This window comes from Aquarana catesbeiana, linkage group LG05 (assembly GCF_042186555.1).
Source record: "Aquarana catesbeiana isolate 2022-GZ linkage group LG05, ASM4218655v1, whole genome shotgun sequence".
Classification (NCBI taxonomy): domain Eukaryota; kingdom Metazoa; phylum Chordata; class Amphibia; order Anura; family Ranidae; genus Aquarana; species Aquarana catesbeiana.
In genome coordinates, this window is record NC_133328.1 from 619696073 (window position 1) to 619717545 (window position 21473).

Genomic DNA, 21473 nt, shown 5'->3' on the forward strand with positions numbered 1-21473 from the left:
CCATAGATCCCGCTAGCAAACATAGACCTCCTCAGCAGCAAAGCCCCCCCCCCCCCCCGCAGCAATAGGTCCAAACCAGTGACAATAGTTTCTAAATAGTCAGCATCAATAGACCCTCCAGCACGTCCCAGTACTCCTTGCCATTACATATATACAGTACTGGAACTGCATTCCCTTCCCCCACACCCAGTTCATGCTGAAAAAAGCCCTAGCAACCTGAGAGTGGATTGCTTTTCAGAGGAGCAGCAGTCCTTGCCACTATTGAAAGTAAGCTCTTAGAATTAAAAATAAAATGTGATTACGTCATTGTAAAAATGCTTTTCCAATTTTTTTCACAAGGGCCTCTTCCCCTACCCATTCACCCAAAAATTGTCAAAAAGTAAAAACCACAAGAGACAGTTTTTGACAAATCCTTTATTCAAAAAAAAAAAAAAAAAGTGTCCTGCGAAGTAAATCCACTGTCAATGGCACCGCTCGATGGACCCAAAAAATAGCAAAAATGGAAAACGCTCATCCTCCATGGAAGGCCACCCGCCGACTGCTCTCTTCCCTTTGACAGCTCTTATATAGGCAAGGGCGGGCCACCCGGTGATGTAACTGGGTGACTCCGCCCCCTTCTGACATCATGTGTGGGGTTCCCCTTAAAATCCACACCAGACCCGAAGGTTTTTTTTTTTTCTTTCATTTTTTTAAATCTGTATTGCCAGGAGCCGGCAATACATTACCGCCACAAGCAAGTTTAAATTACATTTATTCCTTTAGAAATGTGATTATTGCTGTGGCATGTTCTATACACTGTACAGATGCGCTACTTTACAGGCAGACTAAGGGGACCCCCAGGCACGATATTTAACCACTTAAGCCCCGGAAGGATTTGCCCCCTTAATGACCCGGTCATTTTTTGCGATACGGCACTGCGCTGCTATAATTGACAATTGCGTGGTCGTGCGACGCTCTACACAAATAGAGCTTTCTTTTGGTGATATTTGATCACCTCTGTGGTTTTTATTTTTTGTGCTATAAACAAAAAAAAGAGCAACGATTTTGAAAAAAAGTCCAATATTTATTACTATTTGCTATAATAAATATCCAAAAAAATAATAAAAATAAAAAATGTTGCGTATCGGCTCCGGTGTAGCGCCGTGCGCCCCCTATACCTCTTAAAGCAGCCAAATTACACCTACGTCAGTTTTTGCAGCCATGGCCGCTGGTCGGCAAGAGGTTAAAGGAATATTTCATTTTTATTGTTTCACTTTAAGCATTATTAAAACCACTGCTCCTTTAAAAATGATTGTGTTAAAAACTTTTTTTTGCAATGATACATGTCCCCTAGGGTGGTACCCGGGTCCCCATACATTTTTTTTTGTCTCATTATCCCAACCAGTGACAATAGTTTCTAAATAGACCCTCCAGCACATCCCAGTACTCCTTGCCATTACATATATACAGTGCTGGAGGTGCTGAAACTGCCGTCCCTTCCCCCACACCCAGTTCCTGCTGAAAAAAGCCCTAGCTACCTGAGAGTGGATTGCTTTTCAGAGGAGCAGCAGTCCTTGCCACTATTGAAAGTAAGCTCTTAAAATTGAATGCATGTGTGTAGGGTCAAACTGTACCTTTTGTCAAAATAAAAATAAAATGTGATTAGGCCATTGTAAAAATGCTTTTCCAATTTTTTTTCAGTAATCACCCCTTTTCACCGAAACAAATTTTTTTGTCCCTTTTGATAGCAGTAAGTGGGCCCCTTCCTGGGCTCTACAATGGGATTGTCCCTCTCCATTGTAGTGTTGTCATTCACTCGGAAGGGGAACTTGACCTTGTGTGTTGTGATTTGCGGCGAGCGCCACAAAGTATCACTGAAGTTTTCCCGGCAAGTTTTCTTTTCTTTTTGATGTGGGTAGACTCCGGGACGGACCGCGCATGCAGTTTGAATGGCAATGTGCCGTTTCCATAACTACGAGCTTTATATGTCTTTTAGAAAACATTGCTGCTTGTTGAATAAAGACTTAACACACATCTTTTGTTTTCACAGCGACTCGCTTTTCAAAAAGTTCTGCCTCGGAAATAAGCTTCGAGATTATTATGTATCATCTCATAAAAAAAAAAAAAAACCTTTTATGTGTGTATACAATGCAAGGACAGAAAATTCAGAGCCTAGCAAAAGCATCCAGACCTCTGACCATTTCCTTCATTTTACTGAGGAATGGATGTAACTACATTCAAATGACGTTCTCTGCGATATCTGCTTTTCAAAGAGCAGATTATATAATATAAATATATATATATATATATATATATATATATATATATATATATATATATATATATATATATACCATATATACTCGAGTATAAGTCGAGGCCCTAATTTACCACAAAAAAATGGGAAAAACTTAGTGACCCGAGTATAAGACGAGGGTGAGAAATGCACAGCTACTGTAAGTGGAAAAGAGGGTCAACAATGCCCATTTGCAGCCTCACTGTGCCCATTTGCAGCCATAGGTCAGCCAAACTTCTAACTCGGTAGTTAAGGGTTCCTAGATGCCCCCTAGCTGCAGCCAAAATTTGGGGTTTCTGAACCCAAAGGGTCCCGAAATTACATTGCTGCAGATGGACACAGTTGACCGACTTTGTGGCCCTGTATCTCGGGGCCACTTAGTGCTAGGAACTCCAAATTTGGTGTGCAAAAATCGGTTCAGAAAATGTCAAGCACTTTTCTGCAGCAGAGAATGACATTTTCCGAACCGATTTTGGGGCCCCCGTATCTCGGGGCCACTTGGTGCTAGGAACCCCAGCTTTGGATATTTTGTGGTACCAGTTCCACTGGGTTTGCAAATTTGGGGTTCCTAGCACCAAGTGGCCCTGAGATACAGGGCCCCAAATTCGGTTCGGAAAATGAAATTTTTTGCTGCAGAAAAGTGCTTGACTCGAGTATAAGCCGAGGGGGGCATTTTCAGCACAAAAAAAGTGCTGAAAAACTTGACTTATACTCGAGTATATACGGTATATAAAATATACACACACAATTTTTTTATGTCATCCTGGTAGTTCTATTAAGAAAAGTAATTGAAATATGCTGCTGGTTTAAAGCTGAATACAGGGCATAAAGAAATAATTCTGGACGGATGCACTTCCAAAAACCCCTTTATTGACATATAACAAGTGGTTGACAGAGCAGGGGACAAAGAGGTAGACGCGTTTCGTGCAAATGTTAGCGCTTAGTCATTACCTATTGGAACTAGTCACCACAATCGCCCATATACTGCTCTAATGTGTCATCATTAGGTTCAATACCGGGCAGTTTCCCCCCTTGCCCGGGCCAATTTTCAGCTTTCAGCACTGTCACTTTTTAAATGACAATTGCGCAGTCATGTAACACTGTATTTAAACTATTTTTTTTATCATTTTGTTCCCACAAATAGAGCTTTCTTTTGGTGGTATTAGATCATCACTGGGTTTTATTTTATTTTTTTGCTAAACAAATAAAAAAAGCCAAAAATTTTGAAAAAATAAAAAGTTTTTCTTTGTTTCTGTTATAAAATTTTGTAAATAAGCAGGTTTTCTCCTTCACTGATGGGGACTGATGAGGCTGCACTGATGGGCACTGATGAAGTGGCACCAATGAGGTGGCACTGATGGGCACTAATATGCAGCACTGATGGGCACTGAAATGCAACACTGATGGGCATTGATAGGCGGCACTGATGGGCACTGAAAGGCTGTACTGATGGGCACTGAAAGACTGCACTGATGGGTACTTATGGGTGGCACTGATGGGCACTTATAGGGGCATTGATGGTTGGCACCTGATAGGCACTGATGGGTGGCAATGATGGGCATCACTGATAAGGAGGCACTGGCAGGCATTACTGATGGCCACTGATTGGCATAGTTTATGGGCACTGAGTGGCATTCCTGGTGGTCATGGGTGGCATAACCTGGTGGTCATCAGTGGTGGATGGTCCTAGTGGCATCCCTGGTGGTCCTGGGTGAGCATCCTCGGGGGGGGGGGCTTGTTCTGAATGACGTTGTATGACGTCCGGTCAGGATAACAGAACCACCGCCCAGCCATCATTCTGCTATAGGCCGGGCGGGAAGTGGTTAGAGAGTAACTCCACTTTCAATGAGAAAAAAATAACAAATAACATAGCATGTACAATTGCTGTGCCTACAGCTAAAACAAATGGTAATGCCTAAGCACAGTTTTGCAACTTTGACATGTGTTAGTAAAACCGTACATACCATCACAACTACTTTGTGTGTCCAGATGGATTATGCCTTGCTTTTTTCAGGGTACAGATTGGGCTTTCATTTGGTGCTAAATGATAATGCATATCTCCTGATTTTTTTTTTTTTTTTTTTATTATCTAAGGAAAACTGGCCCAAAATAGTAAAAAACAAATAAAACATAAAAAAAAGATATATTTCTTGCTACTACCATAACCTACCACCAAAGAATAACTCAAATTAACTTTTCCTGCTCCTGACGATCGCAGTGATACCCCATATGTATATGTTAGTTGTTGTTTGTACCTGTAGTACAAGTTGTTGTTTGTACCTGTAGCCCAGAAACAATAGTGCACATTTTTTTTTTTATCCTACCTAAAACACACTGACACTGATACTAATTAAAAAAATTAAATACATCCTGACCCTGACCTTGACATTTGACCGTGGCCTTGACCCAAACACTAACCCTAGGGCTGACTTAGCTCAAACCTTGATCTAGGTTTTTTTGTTTATTATTATTATTATTGATTTTTTTTTCCCTACACACTTTTTTTTTTTTTTTTAATCTCCTGCAAGGACAGAGAAAGATATAATGTATCTGTCTCCATTCAGAGATACAGAAAACATGGGGGGGGGGGGCTTCATAGTGACTGATCACTGTGATAACCAATAGGAGGCTATCGCAGCGATCAGGTGACCCGGAATCTGATTTTCTGGGGCTCTTGGTGAGACCCCAGTCTCCGTGCTGGGAGTGCTCCATGCAGCACGCAGGAAGCACAAAGGGAGATGCGCAAATATGCGGCCCCAGGTGACAAAGCTCTGTCCAGTGGGGCCGCATATTTGCGTAGAGTCAGCGTGAAGGGGTTAAAAAAATCAACGTGCCCAAAAATAAAATACTGTTCCTGGCCTTTGACCCTGACATCGACCTTTGACCCTTACCTTGACCCAAACACTAACCCTGGCACTGACCTAGATCAAACCTTGATCTAGGTATTATTTTGTATTTTTTTTAATTATTATTGTTATTTATTTTGTATTTTTTTACACACAGTCAGAGGCTATCACAGCGATCAGGTGACCCAGAATTGGGAGTTCCGGGTCCCAATCGTTAGTACGGGGCCTGGGGCTCCTAGTGAGACCCTGGTCTCTGTGCTAGAAGCGCGCCTAGCACAAAGACAGGTGCACAAATATGTGGCCCCACGGAAGAAAGCCCAGCCCAGTGGGGCAGCATATTTGCGTACGCTCAGCGCCAAGGGGTTAAAAAATTACCTTTCCTTTTCAATCTACAACGCTGTAATTTTCTGTAAAATGCAATATGGCTACCTGGAAGTCTTCTGTGCACAGATGGTATACAGAATGAACCCTCCTCCCCAGATATGTCCTTTCCTGCTTGTGTGATTGGCTCACTGATTTTCCGAGAAGTTTGCACTAAGATACAATCTGATTTTTGGCATCCCCTGCAACGACGATGTCAATTTGTTGATATTCTCCCAAAGGAAAGTCACATGTACAGTGGTGCAGACCCTTGTGCTCCTTGCTGTAAGGGCCAGTTATAGGTTGGGGTGGTTGCCATTTGTTTGTACTGTTGGTGAATTGGTGAGGTGGCACAAAGGATACCTTCGCTGTCATTGTGCTATTGCTGGGTGTCCAGTGTGTCCCTGTACCCTTTAAGGAGGGGTGGGCTCCCTCCAGGCATACCTGCCCTTAATCTATCCATTATTATATATGTGCTCCAACTCGGGAGACTCTCAAATTATAGAGTTAGGACCGCAGTACACTTGGGTGCCTTGATATGGCTGCTGCAGCTTACACATGTATTTCCAAATGTGTGCAAACTAAAGCCCTTGTTTTTACCATGAACTGTAAGGGCTTGTGCACACTTGACTACATTTCTAACGCATAACAAATGCTCCTATAGCGTTAGTACGGGTGTTAGACTGGCATCAAGGAGCTTTAGTATGGGTGTTAGTGTGGCGTCAAGGAGCTTTAGTATGGGTAGTATAAAACAGTCGTGCTTAACCAACATATACAGCATAAAACATCTAATAGTGAACAGTCCTCCTTTTTGAAAAACAGTACAGAGAAGGGTGATAAGTAGACAGCAGTGCCAAAATCCTGGAATTAATAGTCCATGTGTAGACTTTCGGACACAATATAGTGCCCTTCAATCCCCTGTGCAATGGACATCATGATTATAGTAATGTTTTTAGTAATGAGAACTGTATCATTAGCAGTAATCAGCATGGCGTCATGAAGAATCGTTCTTGCCAAACCAATCTATTATCCTTCTATGAGGAGGTGAGTTTCCATCTAGATAAAGGAAGGCCCGTAGACGTGGTGTATCTGGATTTTGCAAAAGCACTTGACCCAGTTCCCCATAAAGGTTTACTGTACAAAATAAGGTCCGTTGGCATGGACCATCGGGTGAGTACATGGATTGGAAACTGGCTACAAGGGTGAGTTCAGAGGGTGATGATAAATGGGGAGTACTCGGAATGGTCAGGGGTGGGTAGTGGGGTCCCCCAGGGTTCTGTGCTGGGACCAATCCTATTTAATTTGTTCATAAACGGCCTGGAGGATGGGGTAAACATTTCAATCTGTATTTGCGAACGATACTAAGCTAAGCAGGGCAATAACTTCTCTGCAGGATGTGGAAACCTTGCAAAAAGATCTGAACAAATTAATGGGGTGGGCAACTACATGGCAAAAGAGGTTTAGTGTAGAAAAATGTAAAATAATGCATTTGTGTGGCAAAAATATGAATGCAAACTGTACACTGGGGGGAGAAACTCTGGGGGAATCTAGGATGGAAAAGGACCTGGGATTCCTTTTAGATGATAGGCTCAGCAATGGCATGCAATGCCAAGCTGCTGCTAAGAAAGCAAACAGAATATTGGCATGCATTAAAAAGGGGATCAATTCCAGAGATAAAACTATAATTCTCCCGCTCTACAAGACTCTAGTCCGACCGCACCTAGAGTATAAAGTCCCTAAGACTATTGCCATCTCCATCCCATAGGAGGAGGATGTCATCTATATACCTTGCCCACAAGACCATTTCCAGTCTCTGATGGGCATAGACGACATCCTCCTCCCATTTAGCCATGAAAAGATTGGCCAAACTCGGGGCGTTTTTAGCCCCCATAGCAACACCCCTATCTTGGTGGTAAAACAGTTTCTCCCACCAAAAAAAGTTGTGGGATGCTGCAAAGCCAAGCAATTCTATTAATAATTCTGTCTGTTTCCGAAAAAATAAACAATTTTAAGCGCCCCAATCCGTCCGTGCTCGCGTGCAGAAGCAAACACATACGTAAGTTGCTCCCGCATATGTAATCGATGTTCAAACCACACGTGTGAGCTATCACTGCAATCAATAGAGGGAGAGCAATAATTCATTTGCCCTCGGGCTGGAGCTCCATGCAAGATTTCGCCTCGTGGGGTAAAGATAGTCATGAAAAAAATGAGGGATCAGCCCAGAACTACACGGGAGGAGCTTGTGAATTATCTCAAGACAGTTGGGACCACAGTCACCAAACAAACCATTGGTAATACAATATGCCGCCTTGAAATCCTGCAGCGCCCGCAAGGTCCCCCTCCTCAAGAAGGCACATGTACAGGACTGTCTGAAGTTTGCCAATGAACATCTAATTGATTCAGAGAAGGACTGGGAGAAAGTGCTGTGGTCAGATGAGACCAAAATCGTGCTCTTTGGCATTAAGTCTACTCGCTGTGTTTGGAGGAAGAAAAATGCTGACTATTACCCTAAGAACACCATCCCTGCAGTCAAGCATGGAGGTGGAAAGATGATGCTCTGGGCCTTTTTCCCTGCTAAAGGTACAGGCCAACTTTGCCGCATTGAGGTGCCAATAGACAGGGCCATGTATTGTAAAATCTTGGATGAGAACCTTCTTCCCTCAGCCAGAACACTGGAGGTGGGCTGTGGATGGGTCTTCCAGCATGACACTGACCCAGAACATACCGCCAAGGCAACAAAGATGTGGCTTAGAATAAAACACATTAGGGTCGTGGCGTGGCCTAGCCAGTCTCCACACCTTAATCTTATAGAAAATTCATGGAGGGAGCTGAAACTTCGAGTTGCCAAGTGACAGCCAAGAAACCTTAAGGATTTAGAGAAGAACTGTAAAGAAGAGTGAACCAAAATCCCTCCTGAGATGTGTGCAAACCTGGTCACCAACTACAAGAAACGTCTTACATCTGTGCTTGCCAACAAGAGTTTCTCCACCAAGTACTAAGTCATGTTTTGCTTGGGGATCAAATACTTATTTTACTCACTGAACTGCAACTCCATTTATAACATTTGTATTATGTGTTTTTTTTTTCTGGATTTTTGGTTGATATTCTGTCTATCATTTAAAATACATCTATGATAAAAAATTATAGACCCTTAATGTCTTTGTAAGTGGGCAACCTTACAAAATCTGCAGGGGATCAAATAATTACTGTAAATTCCAACTGTATATGTGAGAAGTGTCAGAATTGGACGTGGACTAAAGTGGTTAAATACTGTCCTGAAAATATGGAACAGCAAAAAAAAAAAAAAGAACTTCAAAAACTAGTAGATGAAGGTGCCGTAACAACTCAAAATATATACTCACTGAAAATACTCCTGAGTTCTCCTTTAACCTGAGACAGTGCTGGCTGTTATTTTGTCGTTATTTCTGAGCTTGCTGTAATCAATATGTGTGACTGTGAGGATCGAAACCAGGCTTCTAATTAGGCCCCACACAAACATTCAGTAAAAATAAAAAAACAAAACCCGAGGGAGCACCTTTGGGATTTCTATAGGGGAACGGCATTGGCCCCGTATATCCACCTGCAAGAAAATAATGACTGCCTTCCTAATAAAGGTGCCCATTCTCCTCAAATTATCATCTCTTCCACCCTCGCCACGGCCGCGTCACGGTGAAAGGAAAAAAAAAAAAATACGAGCCTCGTCGCTGTTAATGATGTGTGGCTGGAAATGCAGGTGTCTTCTCTAGAGAGCATTGCATCCTCGTATATATTTATAGACACAGATAAAAGTTTTCAGTGCGTGCAATTATTCAGCCTCCCTGCCGATCGAGCGAGGCCACGGCGCGCCTTGTCGGATTGGGTGCATGAAATTGGCAGCATGCTGCTCTTCCCCGAGCGGGCATGGTGGGCCGGCCTGAGTTATTCCTATGCAATGAGCTGAAATCGCTTTTCACTGCGGGCACCGCGGGGGGTTTGTAAATAGCAGGCCAGAGATGTCGCACAATACAATGTGCTGATGCTGAAAGTGGGCTTTTAGAAAGTGCAGTAACTGGAATATTTCAATGAAAATAAGTTTGAGTAGGTTCTTTTTTTTTTTTTGCGTGATGAGTGGTTGTCATTACATCTTCCCTTTGACAGCAGCTGAAGATTGGTAGAAGACTAATGGAAATGCCACACTCTGCTTTAGGTTTCGGATGCGTCAATCATCTTATAAGGTTATTCTACAATTCTTACAATTCTTTAACCATTTGTCTGCCAGGGCCAATTTTTTAGGTTATGCGCACATGTTTAAATGCACATTTCAGGCCTGGAGATTAGTTAAGACACCCAAACATTATACATAGTGGGGAAAATGATTATTTGATCCCCTAAAGATTTTGTAAGTTTGGCCCCTTACAAATAAATGAAGGGTCTATAATTTTTATCGTAGATGTATTTTTAAATAATAGAAACAGAATATCAACCGAAAATCCAGAAAAAAAAAACACAAAACAAATGCTATAAATTAAGTTGCAGTTCAGTGAGTAAAATAAGTATTTGATGCCCAAGCAAAACATAACTTTGTACTTGGTGGAGAAACCATTGTTGGCAAGCACAGAGGTAAGACGTTTCTTGTAGTTGGTGACCAGGTTTGCTCACATCTCAGGAGGTATTTTTCGTCCACTCTTCTTTTACAGAACTTCTCTAAATCTTTAAGGTTTCTTGGCTGTCTCTTGGCAGTTCAAAGTTTCAGCACGGCGAGTCGAGTTAATGCCAAAGAGCTCAATTTTGGTCTCATCTGACCACAGCACTTTCTCTCAATCCTTCTCTGAATCATTTAGATGTTCGTTTGGCATGACTGTACGTGTGCCTTCTTAAGGAGGAGGACTCGTCATGTTTGATGGAAGAAAAATGCTGACTATGACCCTAAGAACACATCACGACAGTCAAGTACAGAGGTGGAAACATGATGCTTTGGGGCTGTTTCTCTGCTAAAGGTACAGACTGACTTTACTGCATTGAGGGGCCAATGGACGGGGCCATGTATTGTAAAATTATGGATGAGAACCTTCTTCCCTCAGCCAGAACACTGAAGATGAGTTGTGGACGGGTCTTCTAGCATGACAATGACCCAAAACATACTGCCAGGGCAACAAATGAGTGGCTCAAGAAGAAGCACATTAAGGTCATGGAGTGGCCTAACCAGTCTCCACAGCTTAATACTATAGAAAATGTATGGAGGGAGCTGAAACGTTGAGTTGCCAAGCGAGAGCCAAGAAATCTCAAGGATTTAGAGAAGATCTGTAAAAAAGAGTGAACCAAAATCCCTCCTGAGATGTGTGCAAACCTGGTCACCAACTACAAGAAACATCTTTCCTCGGTGCTTGCCAACAAGGGTTTCTCCACCAAGTACTAAGTCATGTTTTGCTTGGGGATCTAATACCTATTTTACTCACTGAACTGTAACTTAATTTATAGCATTTGTTTTATGTGTTTTTTTCTGGATTTTTGGTTGATATTCTGTCTCTATCATTTTAAAATACATCTATGATAACAATTATAGACCCTTCATTTCTTAATTTCTTCTTCATTTCATTTCTTCATTTCTGTAAGTGGACAAACTTACAAACTCTGCAGGGGATCAAATAATTGTTTTACCCTCTGTATTTTCTGAAGGCAGAGACCCTGGAGAATAAAATGGTGGTAGTTGCCATTTTTTCTATCGCACAACATTAGTGCACGTTTATCAAACCCATATTTTTGGTGGAAAACGCACTCGTTTTTGCAATCTGCACCAGACTCCAGGAGATCAACCACTTAAGGACCAGGCTTATTCTGACAATTGTTGCTTCCAAGTAAAAATCTGTACCTTTTGTGCTACAAAATTACTTAGAACCAGCAAACATCTAGGGCCTTTGCTAAAAAATATATATATATATATATATATATATATATATATATATATATATATATATATATATATATATATATATATATATATATATATATATATAATTTTTTATTTTTTTTTTTTAGCAAAGGCCCTAGAGAATAAATAGGCGGTCGTTGCAATTTTTTATGTCACAGTATTTGCGCACCGGTTTTTCAAACCCAATCTTTGGTAAAAATGCACTTTAATGAATGAAATAATGAACTAAATAATAAAGCATGTCATGCTTTAAAATTGCGAACGCTTGTGGAATGGCGCCAAACTACGGCACTTAAAAATCTCAATTAGCGACGCTTTAAAAATGTTTAAAGATTACCAGTTTTAAGTCAGAGGATGTCTAGTGCTAGAAGTATTGTTCTCGCTATAACATTCACGGCGGTGGGAACATTATTTACATATGTGGGCGTGAACTACGTATGTGTTCGCCATTGCGCATGACCGGGAGCACTTTAAACAAAAAATGTTTTATTTATTTTATTACATTTTTTTTTATTTTTACACTGTCCTTTTAATTTTTTTTTTTAATCACTTTTATTGCTGTCACAAGACAACAGTAAAGCATGACAGGTCCTCTTTATGGAGAGATGTGGGGTCAATAAGACATTGATCTAATGCTTTCCCCAAAAATAAATGGCCTTGTTTACATCGGCCCATGAACCGGAAGTCGCTCTTGGCCTCCTGGGCCATAGAGATGAGTGGAGGCCATCTTTACTTTGCTAAAGAAGCCCGGGATCAGTCCCCGGGCTTCCCGATGAGCCAGGTAAGCCTGAGAACCACCGGAAAGCGGCAGGGAGGTCGATCAGCTGCTCGGAACACTTTTAGCAGAAAGAGCAGCTGGTGAGGAAAGTTTTAATACTGGGGTTATGGCATCTAGCTGTGACCATAGCCCTGGGTATCAAACTGTAAAGTAATGACGTATTTTCCCAGTTAGGCAGTTGGCAAGTGGTAAAGAGGATCTCCGCCTACCACCCCCCTCCCCCCCCCCCTTTTTTTTTCACCCCCGCTTACCAGGTGGTTTGTTGTGTAGGTTTTTGATACTCGCCCACCCAGAGGATCCAGCGTTGTCCTACTGAGAGCCTCTTGTTTTTAGCCACCTCTCAGTCCCACGCCGCCATGTTGACAATTACATCATCAAGAGGCCCCGCTGGCTCTTCCTGGTTCAGTCGTCAGTCGGCGTGTGTCCTAATAATGTGGTTGCTAGGCACACCTCCCTCCTCCTTTCTGAATGGGGCAATTTTCCTCCTGGGATATGTGACGTGGCTATCCCAAGAGGCTGAGGTCTACGCAAATGATTTGTAAGGGGGGGGGGGGGCAATTTCTTCTTAAAAAAAAAACCCCCACACACAACAAGAAAAAAAAAATACCCCTATTCTGGGCAGCGGAGGGGAGGAAGGGTGCAAAGGAGGGACGTCTCTCCCGAGAGTGAAGATCCACTTTAAGTTTCTAACTAGATGTCACTCTCTCCCATTCCAGGCTCCAGGTCTTTTCTTCTCTGTGCAGCTGCTGGCTTTAAACCAATCACAGAGGGGGCGCTGTTTTAAAATGCTAGCGTGTGGATTGCTCACTACTTGAGCAACACGTCCACATGCTAGCCACCAGTGCCCCCTACCCTCTCTTAGGGTGTGTTTTCTTTGTGATCCCTGTGCTACTTGTGTCTTCCAATTTGTTTTCAGCCTTGTGTCCCTCTGCTCCGTGGCCTGCTTAGTCACCCTGTACACTACTAACAGCACTCCATCTTCCTTCGCCTCTGTGGCTTTCCTTGCACTCGGTTTGTTACTTTTTCCTTTGCACCAGTTTCTACTGCGTGTTCCAGTAAGCCTGTTATTTTCACCTGTGTACTCCCAGTCTGTCTCTCATTTGACTCCTAGGCCCCTTTCACACGGGTGATCCAATCAGGTCCACCTGTCCGTTTTTCTGGTGGACCTGATCAGACCCTCCAGTCTCTTCTATGGAGTGGCGGATGTCAGCGGACATGTGTCAGCTGACACCCGCCACCATCCAATCCAATCCTGTCTGGCAAAAACTGACGGATGGTGGTCCTATTCTCCATCCATCTATTGGATCAATGAAAACGGACAGGCGTCCGATTGCCCCATATTTGGGTGCTATGTTGCATGACCGAGCAATTGCCAGTTTAAGTAGCATAGTGCTGAAAAGCAAGAACTGTCCTGGTCATGAAGGAGGGTAAAATCTGGTCAGGTAGTTAAAAGTGGACAGTGTCAGTGAGGCAGTGGACGATGTGGGTAGAGCAGTGGACGGTGTATGGACCATGTCAGTAGAGCAGTGGACTGTGTCAGTAGAGCAGTGGACGGTGTCAGTAGGGCAGTGGACGGTGTCAGTAGCAGAAGAAAGCAGAACCTGGACAGGAGGGGCAGTGAGGCAGTGGACGGTGTGGTTAGAGCAGTGGACGGTGTGGTTAGAGCAGTGGACGGTGTGGTTAGAGCAGTGGACGGTGTGGTTAGAGCAGTGGACGGTGTCGGTGGGTAGAGCAGTGGACGGTGTCGGTGGGTAGAGCAGTGGACGGTGTGGGTAGAGAGCAGTGGTCAATGTGGGTAGAGAGCAGTGGTCAATGTGGGTAGAGCAGTGGACGGTGTGGGTAAAGCGGTGTCGGTAGGGCAGTGGACAGTGTATGGACCATGTCAGTAGAGCAGTGGACGGTGTCAGTAGCAGAAGAAAGCAGAACCTGGACAGTAGGGGTGGCATTTACTTAAATTGACCTTCTGTATTTTCTTCCTGCAGCAACTGAAAGCCAGCTTCTCCTCCTGTGCCTCCCGCCAGAATTTAGCTGCTGCAGGAGGAAAATACAGGGGATCGATTTCAGTAAATGCCGCCCCCACCTCCCTTCCTGTCCAGGTTCCAGGGTCGCCAAGGTAGGGACGCGATCTACACGTCACTTGCCCACGATCGACAGGTTACCGACCCCAGCCCTAAACTAATCTAACTCACAGCCCCCGCTCTGGTGCTTACTTGTCTTTACGTAATGCCTACAGCTTCCTTCGGTGTTTGCATATCATAGCCTACAGTCTTCTGCAGTCCCTGCCACACCTGCACAGTAACTCACTACAGACTTGAACGCACTTGTACCCCTGCGTTAAAGACACTTGGAGTATGACCCTAATCAATTTTCAAAATATTCAATATTCAAAATAATGTCAGAAGTGTCTGGTGTGTCCGCCATAATTTCGCAGTTTTTTTATATATTTTTTGAGGAATATTTATTATAGCAAAAAGTCAAAAATATTGTGTTTTTTTTTTTTTCAAAATTGTCGCTCTATTTTTTCGTTTCTAGCGCAAAAAATAAAAAACGCAGAGGTGATCAAATACCACCAAAAGAAAGCTCTATTTGTGTAGAGCATTGCACGACCGCGCAATTGTCTGTTAAAGCATCGCAGTGCCATATCGCAAAAAATGGCCGTGTCATTAAGGGGGCAAATCCTTCTGGGGCTTAAGTGGTTAAATATCGTGCCTGGGGGTCCCCTTAGTCTGCCGCACGACCGGGCAATTGTCAGTTAAAGCGACGCAGTGCCGAATCGCAAAAAGTGCTCTGGTCAGGAATGGGTGTCAAATCTTCCGGGGCTGAAGCCGGTTAAAGCAAATTTGTCAAGCGTAATTAATATAGAGACATTTTGCATTGAGTATTCTATATCTGCCTGGGGTCAGCTTTAAAAAACAGAGAATATAAAAAGAATTAAAAAAAAAATGGTATAAAACATCATACAAATCATTTTAAATATTGCCCCAAAACCGGTTTTTACTTTCCCTTTAGGAGGACATAAACATGCAGTAATGGGTCATTCATTGTACAAAATAGTTCTCATTAGGAGAATCCCTAAAATCGGAACACAGACGTAACCCCATACACGTGTCAATGTATGGCTGCTGAAGCATGCTGGAACTTACTGTTCAGTATCCCGTATAAGATTGCAGATAGCGTAGGGATGCCGTCATGTTCTCTGGCTGCTGTATGCCTTTTATACATTATACCGCCCGCTGACAAGTATAATTTGTTTGAGAAGTTTCCGTTTTTTTTTTAAAGATTAGACACAGGACAGCTAGGGAGAGAGTTTCTGACAGTCTCTGTTTGAAGGACTTTGATGCTAACGGGCTCACCTGCAAGGAATCTCTGCTCTGATTGATGCGCTTTGAAGTCGATTCCACATTCCCAGAGTGTTTCAAGCTCCGTGGATGTGAACGAAAGAGGAGGAAAAGAAAGGTTTCCATTGCAGTCTGCAGCCGGCTTTTCATTTCGGAATTAATCGGCGAAGCTGGAAACTAAATAGGAGCCACTTTCCCAGATGTCAGATTCCAGCCATTCGCAGGTGTTAGACCATCTGAAGCCAAAGCGCTACAATCACAGTGGAAGTATCATAAATGTACGCTGTTTAACCACGTGCCTACCGGGCACTTACACCCCCTTCCTGCCCAAGCCATTTTTCAGCTTTCAGCGCTGTGACACTTTGAATGACAATTGCGCAGTCGTGCTACACTGTACCCAAACAACAAATTTTTAAACATTTTCTTCACACAAATAGAGCTTTCTTTTGGTGGTATTTGATCACTACTGGGTTTTTTATTTTTTACAAAAAAAAAAAGACCAAAAATTTTGAGAAAAAAAAAAGTTTTTTACTTTTTTCTGTCAGTAAATTTTGTAAATAAGTAATTTTTCGCCTTCACTGATGTGCGCTGATGAGGTGGCACTGATAGGCTGAACTGGTGGGCATTGATGAGGTGGCACTTATGGGCACTGATTAGGTGGCACTGATAAGGCACTAATATGCCGCACTGGTGGGCACTGTTAGGCAGCACTGGTGGGCACTGATAGGCGGCACGGATAGGCGGTACTGATGGGCATTGAAGGGTGGCACTGATGGGCACTAATTGACAGCAGTGATGGGCAGCACTGATAGGCGGCACTGATTGCCAGCACTGACTGGCATCTCTAATGGGCACTGATTGGTGGCACTTGTGGGCAGTGGTGGCCACTGATTTGTGACACTGTTTTGCAATATTGTAATCAGGGCACTGATGATCAGTGACCTGATTACATTCCTAGATGTCCCCCTGCGTGGAGATGCCGCTGATCAGCTCTCCTCGCCACACACTCTGTCAGTCTGAGCTGAGGAGCGCCACTTCCTTGTTTTGTGATTGGACACAGAAGATCACTTGGTTAATGAGCTGCGGACGCGGCTCTTTCCACAGATCGGGGTCGCGCTGTGTCCTAGCAACACGGCCGTTCTGGGACACCGTCATATGACGTCATCCCAGAACGAGAGCCGCACTGCCCCGCCGTCTTTTAATGGCGGGGTGGGCGGCAAGCAGTTAACTACCTCAGTACCAGCACCTTTTTTTTTTTTTTTTAAACAGTTTTCAGTGTTGTGATCATTTTGACTGACAATGACTCAAAATTGCAATTACTCAGCATTGAAGAGGAGAAAGACAAAGTGGTTGACCGTGGTGCATAGCGGCCTACGCAATACTTCCCTCGTTGAAGCAAATTACAAAGTGTTATCGTGCTGGTACCTTGTCCCAACAAGGTTGGCGAAACTATACCCTGGTACCTGGTACCTTTGTTTTCGGTGATGCGGGAGGTAGATATATTTCACATCTGGTGGTCCTGTTTGAAGCTCCGAGATTTCTGGATTAGAATGTTCAGTCTTGTCTATTCAGTGACGGGACAGAATACACCCAGAGGTGCCAAAACAACGCTGTTTGCTGACCTGTTGGAGGAGATCTCCAGACACCTTCGAACTCTCGCATTATTTATCTTTCTTGCAGTGAAAAATAACTATATTATTATTATACAGGATTTTTATAGCGCCAACAGTTTGCGCAGCGCTTTACAACATGAGAGCAGACAATACACTTACAATACAAATCAATACAGGAGTGATCAGAGGACCCTGCTTGTTAGAGCTTAGAGTCTAGAAGGGAGGATTAAGTGGAAACAAAAAGGTAATAACTGTGGGGGATGAGCTGATGGAGAAAATTAAAATATAGTTGTTAGGTGTGGGTAGGGTAGGCTTCTCTGAAGAGAAGGGTATTCAGGGATTGTCTAAAAGCTAATAAAGTAGGAGATAAGCGGACAGATTGGGGTAAGGCATTCCATAGGATTGGAGAGGCTTTGGAAAAGTCCTGGAGGCGAGCATGGGAGGAGGTGACGAGGGAGCTAGAGAGAAGGAGGTCTTGAGAGGAACAAAGAGAACGAGTAGGTTGGTATTTAGAGACTAAGCTAGTGATGAAGCTGGGGGCGAAATTGTGGATGGCTTTGTACATAGTTGTTAGAATTTTGAATTTAATTCTTTGGCCGAGCGGAAGCCAGTGGAGGGATTGACAGAGAGGAGTGGCAGACAGAGTGATTTGTAAGGTGGATGAGTCTGGCAGCGCCATGCATGATGGATTGAAGAGGTGATAGACTATGTAGAGGTAAGCCAATGAGAAGGGAGTTGCATTGTATTTTGGAGATGTTGCGGAGGTTGAGTTGGCAGGATTTGGACAGTGATTGGATGTGTTGCTTGAAGGAGAGTTCAGAGTCCAGGACTACACCTAGAACCTTGGCATGTGGGGATAGGCTTATAGTTGTGCCATTGATTTTGACAGAGAGATCAGAGGAAGTGGCATATGGGGGAGGAAAACTTATAAGTTCGGTTTTGAATAGATTGAGTTTGAGGAAGTGGTGTGACATCCAGACTGATATATCTGATAGTAAATTAGTGATACGTGAGGAGACAGAGGGAGTGAGCTGAGGAGTAGAGAAATAGATTTGGGTGTCGTCAGCGTAGCGGTGGTATTGGAAACCATGGGAGGCCATTAGTTAACCCAGGGAGGCGGTGTAGATTGAAAATAGGAGAGGTCCAAGAACAGAACCCTGGGGGACCCCAACAGAGAAAGAAAGAGGAGAGGAGGAAGTAGAGTTGTAAGAAACGCTAAAGGTGCGGTTGGATAAGTAGGAAGAGAAGCGAAGTGTACAGTCACGGAGACCAAAGGCGTGTAGTTTTTTGAGGAGGAGGGGGTAGTCAACCGTTTTAAAGGCAGCAGAGAGGTCCAGGAGTAGGAGTACAGAATAGTGTCGATTGGTTTTGGCCGTTAGTAGATCGTTTGTTATATAGCGCGAGCATGGAAATTGCCCGCAATCAATGTCACGTTGGTGAAACATAAAATATCCTGGATTACGGTCAATGAAAAACTGACCGGTATCCGTAAAGATAAACAAGCTAAGTTTGAAAAAATATGAAACCCCTGGATTATGGACCTCCAAGCCCCCTAGAGGCTGGGTCACCTTCAGGATGGAGGCCCCGCCCGAGGGGACCAACTTCGCCTTTCTCTCTTTTTTCTACTTACTTTTTGTTTATTTATGGTTTCTGTTTTAATCTAATGATTCTTTGTAAGTTTGCTGATGGGGGGGGCCATGAAACTTCCTTAACCACTTCAGATCTGCGCTATTGCCAAATGACGGCAACAGCGCGGATCTACATTGCCAGGACGACGTCTATTGACGTCGTCCCGTTCACGAGCGGCCTGCACGCCCCTGCAGGGCGCGCGCGCGGCGCGCTCGGTGATTAGCGAGTCTATGAGACTCGCCTGATCACAGATCAGAGTAAGGGGTCGGTCCCGACCTCTTACCACATGATCAGCTGTCAGCCAATGACAGCTGATCATGTGATGTAATCGGCTATTTTTCCTCCTCGCGCTGACAACGTGAGGAGGAAAAAAAAACCTGATCACCGGCGGCCGTGAGAGGGACATCAGTCCCGATCACGGCGATCATCTGCCCCCTGCCAGTGACACAGCAAAAGGCAGCAGCGCCGCCCACCAGCCTCACCCATCAGTGCCCACAGTGCCATTCATCAGTGCCACCCATCAGTGCCACCCATCAGCGCCCACATCAGTGCAGCAACAGTGCTGCACATCAGTGCCACCTATCAGTGCCCATCAGTGTCACCTATCAGTGCCCCCCATCATTGCCGCCCATCAGTGGTACCTATCAGTGCCCATCAGTGCCACCCATCAGTGCCACTCATCCGTGTCACCCATCAGCGCCCATCAGTGGCCATCAGTGCCCCCCATCATTGCCGCCCATCAGTGGTACCTATCAGTGCCCATCAGTGCCACCCATCAGTGCCACTCATCCGTGCCACCCATCAGCGCCCATCAGTGGCCATCAGTGCCGCCTTATCTGTCCCCATCAGTGCTGCCTTAACTGTGCCTATCAGTGCCGCCTTAACTGTGCCTATCCGTGCCCATCAGTGCAGCCTATCAGTGCCGCCTCATCAGCGCATATCAATAAAGGAGAAAAATTACCTGTTTGCAAAATTTTATAACAAACTATGAAACATGATTTTTTTTTTTTTCAAAATTTTCCATCTTTTTTTGTTTAGCAAAAAATAAAAATCCCAGCTGTGATTAAATACCACCAAAAGCAAGCTCTATTTGTGGGAAAAAAATGATAAAAATTTAATTTGGGTACAGTGTTGTATGACCGCGCAATTGTCATTCAAAGTGCGACATCGCTGAAAGCTGAAAATTGGTCTGGGCAGGAGGGGGGTTTAAGTGCCCAGTAAGCAAGTGGTTAACCCTCACACTTCCTCTGGAGTGAGGTCACGTGATAGGAGTCATTGGGTTTACTTTCTGACAATGATGAACCCCTTTCTCTCTATGTACTTGGCCATGAGTGACCCATGGTTTATTAAAATGTTATTTCACAATTATTTAAATTTTTTGATATTGCCGTAATACCTCAGATTGCAAGTAACACGGTTTACAAGCGTTTCGCAATACAAGCTGTTATTTTTTTTCAATCCTGACTCGGTTTTCGAGCGTTGTCTCGCAAGACGAGCAGGATTTAAGCCAATGGGGTGTGCAGTACCGCATTTGGCCAGAGGTGCGGGGGGGGGGGGCGCCGGTGACACTCGGAGCTGCTCGAAGACACATTTGGACACACCCCGTTCCTGAGTGTCCCTGAGCCTCTCCGAGTGCATCCGAGCAGCTCAGAGTGGTCTCCCAGTGTTTCTGAGTGTCTCCGGCGCCCCTCCACCTCTGGCCACATGCGGTACTGCATACAATAGCAGTCGCTGTGGAACGAATTATCTGAGATTCCATTGACTCCTATGGGGAAACTCGCTTTGCTATACGAGTGCTTTGGATTACAAGCATTCTTCTGGAACGAATTATGCTCCAAATCCAAGGTACCACTGTACTTTTGTAACCAGTAGCTGATACTTCTGGGCTCATAGCCTTAGACATGTGGTTGCTTATTAGGCAGAACCTTTGGACACAGCTGATCACAGATTGGGGTAAAGGGCCAATCACAGCAGCCCATTACCACGTGATCAGTTGTGTCCAATCACAGCTGGTCACATATAAACAGACTTGCCAGTTAGTGGCATTCCTTTCCTCACACGCTGTCTCTGTGTGAGGAAAGGAGAGCTGATAACCGGCAAGTCTGACCGGGAACAGTGAGTACATTGTTTACACTGATTAACACAGTGCAGCCCCATCAGTGCCACTTCATCAGTGCCCATTAGTGCAGCCTCCTCAGTGCCCATTAGTGGCGCCTCCTCAGTGCCCATTAGTGGCGCCTCCTCAGTGCCCATTAGTGGAGCCTCCTCAGTGCCCATTAGTGGCGCCTCCTCAGTGCCCATTAGTGGCGCCTCCTCAGTGCCCATTAGTGGAGCCTCCTCAGTGCCCATTAGTGGAGCCTCCTCAGTGCCCATTAGTGGAGCCTCCTCAGTGCCCATTAGTGGAGCCTCCTCAGTGCCCATTAGTGGAGCCTCCTCAGTGCCCATTAGTGGAGCCTCCTCAGTGCCCATTAGTGGAGCCTCCTCAGTGCCCATTAGTGGAGTTCAGCTAAAAAGCTGGTAGATTTTAAGGTTGCTCATATACATTTCCTTGCAGTGTTATACAGCTGTACAGTGCTTGATAGTCTTGAACATCACGCTGTCATCGTGCTTGGCTCTGGATGAATTTTTTTTTTTTACGTCTGGATAAAAATGATCCAGTTTTTGTCGACAGAAAACTCAGCGCTGCAGTAAAACACTCTGCTTCATCAATCACAATTTTGGCTAGT

At 44.3% G+C, this 21473-nt stretch overlaps 1 protein-coding gene across 2 annotated transcripts in view; it reads left to right on the forward strand.

The window, feature by feature from the left end:
• ZFAT (zinc finger and AT-hook domain containing) overlaps positions 1–21473 on the forward strand; it is a 292845-nt gene that overhangs the window by 153191 nt on the left and 118181 nt on the right. The gene's annotated exons all lie outside the window — the stretch shown is intronic.